This window comes from Athene noctua, unplaced genomic scaffold, assembly GCF_965140245.1.
Source record: "Athene noctua unplaced genomic scaffold, bAthNoc1.hap1.1 HAP1_HAP1_scaffold_34, whole genome shotgun sequence".
NCBI lineage: Eukaryota > Metazoa > Chordata > Aves > Strigiformes > Strigidae > Athene > Athene noctua.
In genome coordinates this window covers 617,344-625,839 of record NW_027437537.1, presented here as the reverse complement: position 1 = coordinate 625,839, position 8,496 = coordinate 617,344, and the positions used below count along the sequence as shown (strand labels likewise).

The following is an 8,496-nucleotide window of genomic DNA, read 5'->3' as shown; positions in this document are numbered from 1 at the left end:
CGGTGAGGACGGAATCCTGCCAAGAGAATTCCGAAAGGTAATAGGGGATAATGCAGCAGAATTTGAAAGAAGATTTCAATCACGGTGGCACTCAGTTAATTTTACCTTTGACCCCCTCAGGAACACGGCCACAGCTTTTGTATTAACGACATATCGAGCTCGGGTGTATAAAACCTATCCGATTGTTGCGTTAGGATTGAATCATCATGGAACTGGGATTTATCCCTTAGAGCACAGGGAATGGGCTATAAAAAATCAGAAGAAATGGCAAACTATTGCTGTCGAGGCCTGTGCTGTGCGAGACCAGCAAGGATTCATTTGTGAAGATAACACCATCGGAGCTCCTGACATCTGTCTGGACACTGAACAGAACGTTTGCCAGCTGGAGATGGACCCTAATGAGACTCGAGAGACTATTATAATTTACATGGCCGTGGGGTGTGTTTGTCTAAGAACCCTGCGTGATTCTGCACAAGTCGATGACCTTATAATAGACACAAGTCATCATTCCAACCTCTGTGTCTGCAATCTCGTTAGTCTTACCGGGGGTGATTTCAGTTACACCGCTCCTGTCGCAACTTATCGGTGGCTGAGATCTAATTATAAATTAGTCCAAGATTGGCAGCCCACGCCTATTGGAAGGATCTGACCCTAATAAGAAAGCTTTTGCACCACGAAAATGTAAAAATCTTGATGAAATCTTATCTTGTGGTGTAAACCTAACAAAACAAATATGGCCCTTCCAAACAGTCACCAAATATAATGAAATCCTTTTGACTGCAAAAGAATTTGCTTAGGGAAAAGAAAAGGGGGGAGTTGATCCAGAGAAATGATTACTTGTTTGGAGATTTATTTACTCATAGAAAACTGCTTAGCAACTTATTTATTTACTTATAGCAAGTTATAGTATTACTTATAGTATGTTTGAATATTGCTAAGAATCCTGCTTGCCCAGACTGCTCTGTGGAATTTTACCCAGGACTGCTGTGTTCATCAGAACAAAGCAGCTCACGGTGAAAATCCACCAAGACCTGCAGTGTCCAGCAAAATATTATGGTTTTGCTCTCAGCAGCTGGGTCTTGGTAACGAGTAAAGATAGCCCTGTACGGGTGGTAGGAGTGCTGTCGGTTCTCTTAGATAAGACAGAATGAGTAAACCGGCGGAAAAACGCTCTTGTTATTCAAGAAATCGGGCAGGAGAATCTGCGCACGCTCCGGGGAGAAAACAAGGTGAGAAAGACTACGAGCCTTCCTCCCAAAGCCCCCGAGACGCCCCCCAGGAGGCAATGGGCAGGGCGAAGAGAACGCCAGCTGCTGCCAGCAGCCTCTAGAGCTAACGCAGCCTCACCCTGCACGCGGGTGTTTGTGCGATGGACCCCAATGAACGTGGACATCCACACTCGGTGAGGTTGGGGTAAAATGTGCGGCGGGGGTGCGGGCTTTGTGGAGGAATCCCCTCGCGCCCCGGCGCAGGAGTAAACATCCCCGCTGTGTAACTCTGTTGGAGTTGCAGAGTCTTTTTTACACGAACCGCTAGAGCACGGCTCAGCCAGGCAGAGCCTACTCAGAGGCGTCTTGGAGCCCAGCTTGCCAGCCAGATCCTACTCAGGGTTGTCTTGGAGCCCGGTGTGCCAGCCGGAGCCTTCTTCGAGCCCAGCTGGACACCACCTGGCCAGCCAGAGGCGAACTACATCCCACCTAGAGCACAGGTCGGCCAGCCAGGGCCTACTCACAGCCCTCTGGGACCCTTGCTGCCCAGAGACCCTACCCAGAGCCCCTGTGCTAGCACACCTGGGCCCCTCGCAGACTAAAGCTGGCCACTCAGACCCTACTTGGAGTTGCCTGAGAGCCTGTCCGACACCCAGAGTGTACTGAGAGCCAGTCGGCTGTCAGCTGGCCATCCAGAGGCAGCCGAGAGCCCGCCGACAGCACAGGTCAGCCGGCCACAGCCTCCTCTCAGCCCCCTGGGACCTCAGCTGCCCAGGCAGAGCCTCCTCAGAGCCCTTTGGGCCTTCAGGCTGCCAGCAGAGCCGACCTGGAGCCCTTGGTATAGGCCCCAAATGCGAAACACTGGCGAAGAAAGCAATTTAAAATGCTCAAATGTAATTCCCGTCAGTGTTTAAGTATCTGGGTGAACTGCTCCTCCGTCCTGGCTGCCAGCTCTTGCTACAAGGAGGATTCATTTCCCTGCATCCTGCATGCGGCTCCTGCTTCCAATACTGAGCTGAGTCAGCAGATCCTGTCCTGGAGGAACAGGTAACCCTGTTCAGATCCTCTCTGCATCACACAGCCCCCGTGTGTCTCTGCAGATTATGGGATAGAAGCAAAACGCAAACAGGACAATGCACCAGCTGGCAGAAACTGCTGGGTTTGGAGGCCTGGTGTCCCCCTCCCAGAAGACGCGTCCCAAGACACCCGGGCTAAAGGATGGTTCCTTCAGGCACAAGAGGCCCTACAGCCAAGGCCCTTGTTTTGTCTGGGGTTTGGTCACCAGAGAGCTGCCCACCAGCCCCTGGGCAGAAGAGCACACATCCCAATTAAAGGCAACAGGGAAAAGGCCAAAACAACACAAGTCGAGATTCACTGGTGGCATCTGGCAAGTGGCAAAGATACAGCAGCCTCTGGTAACAGTTCCTTGAAGGGAAAGCCAGAGTTGAGAGGCCTCCCCGCTGGGAGGCTCTTACAGAGGAGAGTGTCAAACAGCGCCAGCTGGCAGCTTTGGCATTGTCTGGGAAATGTCCAACCCTGTCGAGGTGCCACAGAGCTCTCTGCAGCCAGGCCCCGGCGAGGGACTCCTGTGGGCTCACCTCTGAGAACACAGAGCGATGGGCCCCCCGCCCTGCCGACAGAAAACACCTTCTGAGCAGCGGGCGCAGAGAGTACAGCGCCCTCAAACCACCAAAGCAGCCGGGTCAGCCCCCGGACACCCAGCGTCTCCCCGCAGCACCTGCAGCCACGTCTGCAGCCCAGCCCTGCTGTCAGGAGTCCGCTCGGGCTGGGCGGGTCAGCGCCCGCACGTGGGGGTGCTGATGTCACCGTGGACACGGTGACCCGCCAAGGGTGTCCCTGCCCATGTATGGGGGGGTGATGTCACCGTTTCCATGGTGACCTGCCAAGGGTGTCCCTGCCCATGTATGGGGTGCTGATGTCACCGTGGACACGGTGACCCGCCAAGGGTGTCCCTGCCCATGTATGGGGGGTGATGTCACCGTTTCCACGGTGACCCGCCAAGGGTGTCCCTGCCCATGTATGGGGTGCTGATGTCACAAGGGCCGCTGTGCCCCACGGCAACAAGCCTATAACAGGGGTTGCTGGGCTCCAGCGGAGCGTCAGTGCGACCTGGGAGGTGAGGAGAGGGATGGGGCTGGCCGGGGGCTGCCGAGGGAGGAGCGGGGGGTCCCACGCCTCGGGGCGCCGGGGCTGTGCTGAGAGCCGACCCGCGCCCCGCTTCTCCCTCAGAGTCGGCCGAGGAGCATCTGGGAGAGACACCCCGGTGCTGCTGGGACAGGGACGCTCCCAACGCTCGCTGTGGACGTGTCCGTGGACGAGAGGCGAGAGGAGGCCCCCGACTCGATGGAGCAGGGTGAGAGCAAAGTTTCCCTCCCGCAGCACAGCAGAGGGGCTGGCGGGGGTCAGCGTGGGGCCGAGCGCGGCGGCAGGCGGAGGCAGCGCCTGCGATGCCCCTTCCTCGCCACGGCCCCCAGCCCTGCCCCTCAGCCCCTCAGGGACGGAGCAGGGCCCTGGGGACGATCCCTCAGGGACGCCTCCCCCGGCCCCCAGAGTGCTCATTCCCGCCGGCGTTTGCTCTCTCCCTCCAGCGTGCGTGCTGTGCGGCCAGGCAGCGGCAGACACGGATCTCTGCGGGCAGAAAGTCGATCAGGATGGGTTCTGTACCCACCAATTTTGCCTGGTGAGCGCCCCGGGGCTCCCTCCAGCTCGCCGACAGGCACTCCCGGCCACGCTGTGCTCATCAGCTCCTCCGCTCTTCTCTTCTCTTTGCAGATTTTTGCCAGCAAGCTTTTTTACTGTCAGGATGAGGGTTCAAGGCTGGTGGGAATTCTCATTGAGAACATTCGCAGCATAGTTGAGCGGGCAGCGCAGAAGGTGAGGACCTGACAAGCTCAGGGACATTTGTGCCAGGAGAGGTTTGGGGGAGCTTAGCCCAGAGCCCAGAAAGGAAATCCCCGCCCCTCCAAGCAGCTCCGGGACAAAAGCCTTGCTCCCCGCAGCTCCACAGAGCTCCAGCCCAGGAGCCTGGGGCGCCGGGTGGATCTGTGGGCTGCGGCCCAGCAGCGGCCACGTGCTGCGCCCTGCCCGGAGGCGTGGGGCTGGCTGGGGAGGCCCTGGGGCTGCCGCTGATGGGGCTGCTCTGCTCTTTCCAGCGATGCTTCGTCTGCGGGGAGAGCGGGGCCGCCGTCACCTGCTGCCGGCAGGGCTGCGACCGCAGCTTCCACCTGCCCTGTGCCGCGGAGGGTGAATGCGTCACCCACTACTTCCCTCCGCACAGGTACCTCCTGTCCCCTCCTCGCCCCCACCGGGGAAGGACCCAGCGCTTCTCACCTCACCCATCCCTTCCCTCTGCCCCCCAGGTCCTTCTGCAGCCAGCACCGCCCAGAGCAGGAGGTGGAGGCAGCTCCGGACAAGGGCACCACCTGCCTCATCTGCCTGGAGCCTGTGGAGGACAGAAAGTCCTTCCGCACCTTGGTGTGCCCCTCCTGCAAACACGCCTGGTTCCACCGGGGCTGCATCCAGGTAGGAGCCGTTCCCTCGCCCCGGGGACACGGCAGGCGCTGGGCAGCACCAGGAGCTCACTCCTGCTCCTTTTGTTCCCGCCGCAGGCCCAGGCTCGGTACGCTGGTACCGTTTCCTTCAAATGCCCCCTCTGCAGAGACAAGCATCGGTTTCACCGGGACATGTTCACCGTGGGCATCCAAGTCCCCTTGAGGTTGGTGTCCTGCCGGCCCACAGCACAGGAGGCTGCGAGCCCTGTGCCATGCCCCGGGCTGCCCCTGCAGCCCTGCCCCTCCGCTGTCCCGTCTGCCTGGGCTTCGGCTTCACGGAGGAGCTGGAAACCGGGCAGGGGGGAGCAGCAGGGCCGCCCTGCATCGGCCTCATGCCGGGCAGCAGGGGCTCAGCCATTTCCCTTTCCCCATCAGTTCGCCATCGCAGGGCAGTGAGCCTGTAGTCGAGGCACTAATGCCGAGGGACCCCGGCTGCGATGCCCGTGAGTGCCTGTGTCCCGGGGGCAGGGAGCACGCAGAGCAATGGGGGTAAGTTGGCAAAGCGACACGCTGGGCTCTGCACGGGATCTCTGTGTCGCCAATAGCTCGAAGCGGAAGGACCGAGAACAGGAGCTGTGCCGCACAGCCCCGTGCTGCGGTCACTTTGTCCTCACAGCCATGAACCCTTTTGCTTCCCCAGGCCCTGGGAACTGATCCTGTGCAGCTCCTGCACTGTGAGAACCCACCAGCGCTGCTCCAACGTCAGCACCAGCAGGGTCATCTGGGTGTGCGAGAGCTGTACTGGCCAGGGCACCGGTAAGAGGCAAAGCACCGTCATGCCCCTGGGCTGGGGCCAGGGCCCAGGCAAGGCCCGGCAGCGGGTGCCCAGGCTGGGCTTGGCAGAGCCTCTCTGCCCCAGGAGGGCTGGGGGCACCGCTCTGGCCTCTCCACTGTGGCCTCTGTGCCCCTGACCTTCCCGCTTCCCCTTACAGCCTCCAGTGACAGCTCAGGGGTCGCTGGCTCTGGCACAGGTGGCGGGTCAGGACCGGGGTCACCCCACGGCTCGGCAGCACCGGAGAGCAGCAGCCCCAGCACTGGGAGCCAGGCGGCGTCGGGGCCGTCCAACGGCTCCCAAGTGCTGCAGGGCAGCAGCAGCTCCAGCTCACCTGGGCCCGAGCACAGGCAGCGCCGCTCCCGGGTGCAACGTCAGGCGCAGACGCCCTACAGCCGGCCCAGAACACACCCGGAGAGGAGCCGCGCGCTGGGGCCGTCCCAGGGCTCCCCTGTGCCGGAGAGCAGCAGCCCCAGCCCCGCCAGCCAGCTGCCAGCGGAGTCCTCCTGCCCCTCCCCAGCGCTCGAGGGCAGCAGCTCCAGCTCACCTGGGCCCGTGCGGAGGAGGGACGGCTCCCGCCTGGAACGTCGGGCCCAAACCCCTTACAGCCGGCCCGGACGCAGACGCGGGACCGGCCGTGCGCCGTCCCCACGTGATGGCCCCGATCCCCCTCCACCGGCTCAATAAAGTTGACCGTTGATCTCTGCCCTGGGAGATTCCCCGCTCATCTGTCACCTTCCTCCTCCTCTCCCTGTCTCCAGGGGCAGCGTTAGGGGCCGGGCCCAGAGGGTTTCTTCCCCCGGGGCCTGGCAGCCCTTGCCCAGCCCTCCCTCCTTGCGGGCTGGCCTTGGCCGGCCGCCCAGCGCCATGGCCGTGTGCCTCGGGCCTCGCTGGCCCCGCAGCTGGCTCAGTCTCCCCGGGGAAGGGTCACACCGGGGGCAAAGCTCCTTTACAGGTTCCGCTCAATGTCACGGCTGCAGTTGTGACATGGAGATGGCTGTACCGAAGGGCATTCCCGTTGCCCAGTTCTGGTTCCTGCTGCCCACCCTAAATTTCTGCTGTCCCAGACCCATCCAAACACACCACCAGCTCCGGCCACACAGAAGCTCCGAGGAAGAATGTTGTCCCCGGCCTTCACCGGCCCTCGGCACCTGTTCAGCCCAAGAGCAAACCTGGGGCTCTGCGCTTGCTCAGCCCCTGTCGTGCTTTGAACTCGCCCGGCAGCCAAACCCCACGCAGGCAGTCGCTCACCCTCCCCCTGCCGGGAAATGGGGGACTGATTGCAGGGAGAAAGGGAGACTCACGGGTGGAGATAAAAGCAGTTTAGGAATTGCAATTAAACCGTAACAGTGATGGAAAGTACAAACGGGTGGCGCACCCTGTGACTGCTCAGCACCCGCCGCCTGATACCCAGCCCCTTCCCAGCCAGCGATCCCCAAAAACCAAGACCCCGCACTCGCAGTCCCAGGTGCAGGAGAGAACCTCCTGCTTCCCAGCCGCCCCTCCTGGACACCCTGAGCACGATGTTACAGGAGATGGGATATGCCGCCGGCTAAGCTGGGGCTCTGGCTCTGCCCCCTCCGAGACCTCGATCTCTGACATCAACCCCTGTAGGATCAGCATTCTTCTCATGGCAAATCCCGTACGGAATCCAAAACACAGCGCTCTTCTGGCTACTAAGGAGAAAAATTAACTCCATGCCAGCTGAAACCAGGACAGGCTCCGCCCCTTACATGATACCATTTAGACACCATTTACGTTAGGCTCAGGTTTCCGGTACATTCTAAGGCATCCCCGTCCCATTCCCTGCTCTCAAATGTCTCCACAGACCTCATTCCCTTCGTCTGTGGGCCATCCCTCCAAAATGTGCAGTGAGATCATTTGCTCCATAACTTCGGCTTCCACCTCTCAGGACAGGCTTTGCAGGCAGGAGGGAGGAGGCGGAGTTGGCTCCGTCGGCGGAGCGGGTGTCCTCGGGCTCAGCGGGACGATGGCGTGAAGTCTCTGCCACAGGTGGAGCCGGTGCCTCTGGCGCGGTCCCCGCTCGCAGTCTGCAGGGCGAAGGTGTCCATCTGCAGGGCGCTGCCGGGCACCAGGTGCTGCCCCCAGTGCTGCCCCTGCCAAGGTTCATCTTTTCTATTCCTGCGAGGCCATCAGTGTAAGATCTATCAGCCAGAGCGATGACGCAGGGCAATAACAGGCTTAGCTGGCAGGTAACATCCTACAGTTCCATTCATCAGCTCTTTTCACCTAAAATCCATCCCCTCGAGGCACACATTGGACTTGTCCGTCCTTCTGCATCACCCACCACGTGCACCCAGGTCCTTGGGCAAAAGTGACCCCACGCACGGGTTTACCTTTCCCTGCTGCAGGAGGAACGCAGGCTGCCCGCCCCGGCATATTCGTAACGCGCATTACGGGGGCTTTATCCCCAGCCCCAGCAGGTGGAGGTTTGGCTGAGCAGGCCCAGCCTGCTCGGCAGATCCTCTGGATTCCCTGAGCAGGTGGCTTCTGCGAAATGCACGAACCAGGGTTTGAAAGTCCCACCCCCCGTTGCTCTGTCGGTTTGAGCAACCCATTGTACCGCTCCATTTTCCCAGAGGCTGTCGGTGTGCCAGAGCCTTTTGTTAGAAGCGTTCGTGGTATCAGCCGGTCACAATGTCCGTCGCTTGGCGCCTTAAAATTCCCTCTCCTCACTTGCTGTATGTAGTCCCCGTGCTGCTGTTGACCACCCGTGGGAGTCGGATTAGGATTTTTCGTTTGGCTGAACTGCGTCACACTGATTGATGGCGCGATGAAGTCGTCGGTCCTGAGGCTACTCACAGTTGTGTTTGAGAATTTGGGGAGTTGTGAACACCCTCGGAATGCTGAGCCTGACACTGTCATCTTCCTGCTGGGAGCCCGCGTGTTCCTGCAGGGTTCAGGCTGTGTTCAGGGTTAAGCA

General features: G+C 60.4%; 1 pseudogene; it reads left to right on the top strand.

Moving 5' to 3' along the window:
• Positions 1 to 1,369: 1,369 nt before the first annotated feature.
• Positions 1,370 to 8,052, top strand: LOC141974168 (G2/M phase-specific E3 ubiquitin-protein ligase-like; annotated as a pseudogene).
• Positions 8,053 to 8,496: the final 444 nt, after the last annotated feature.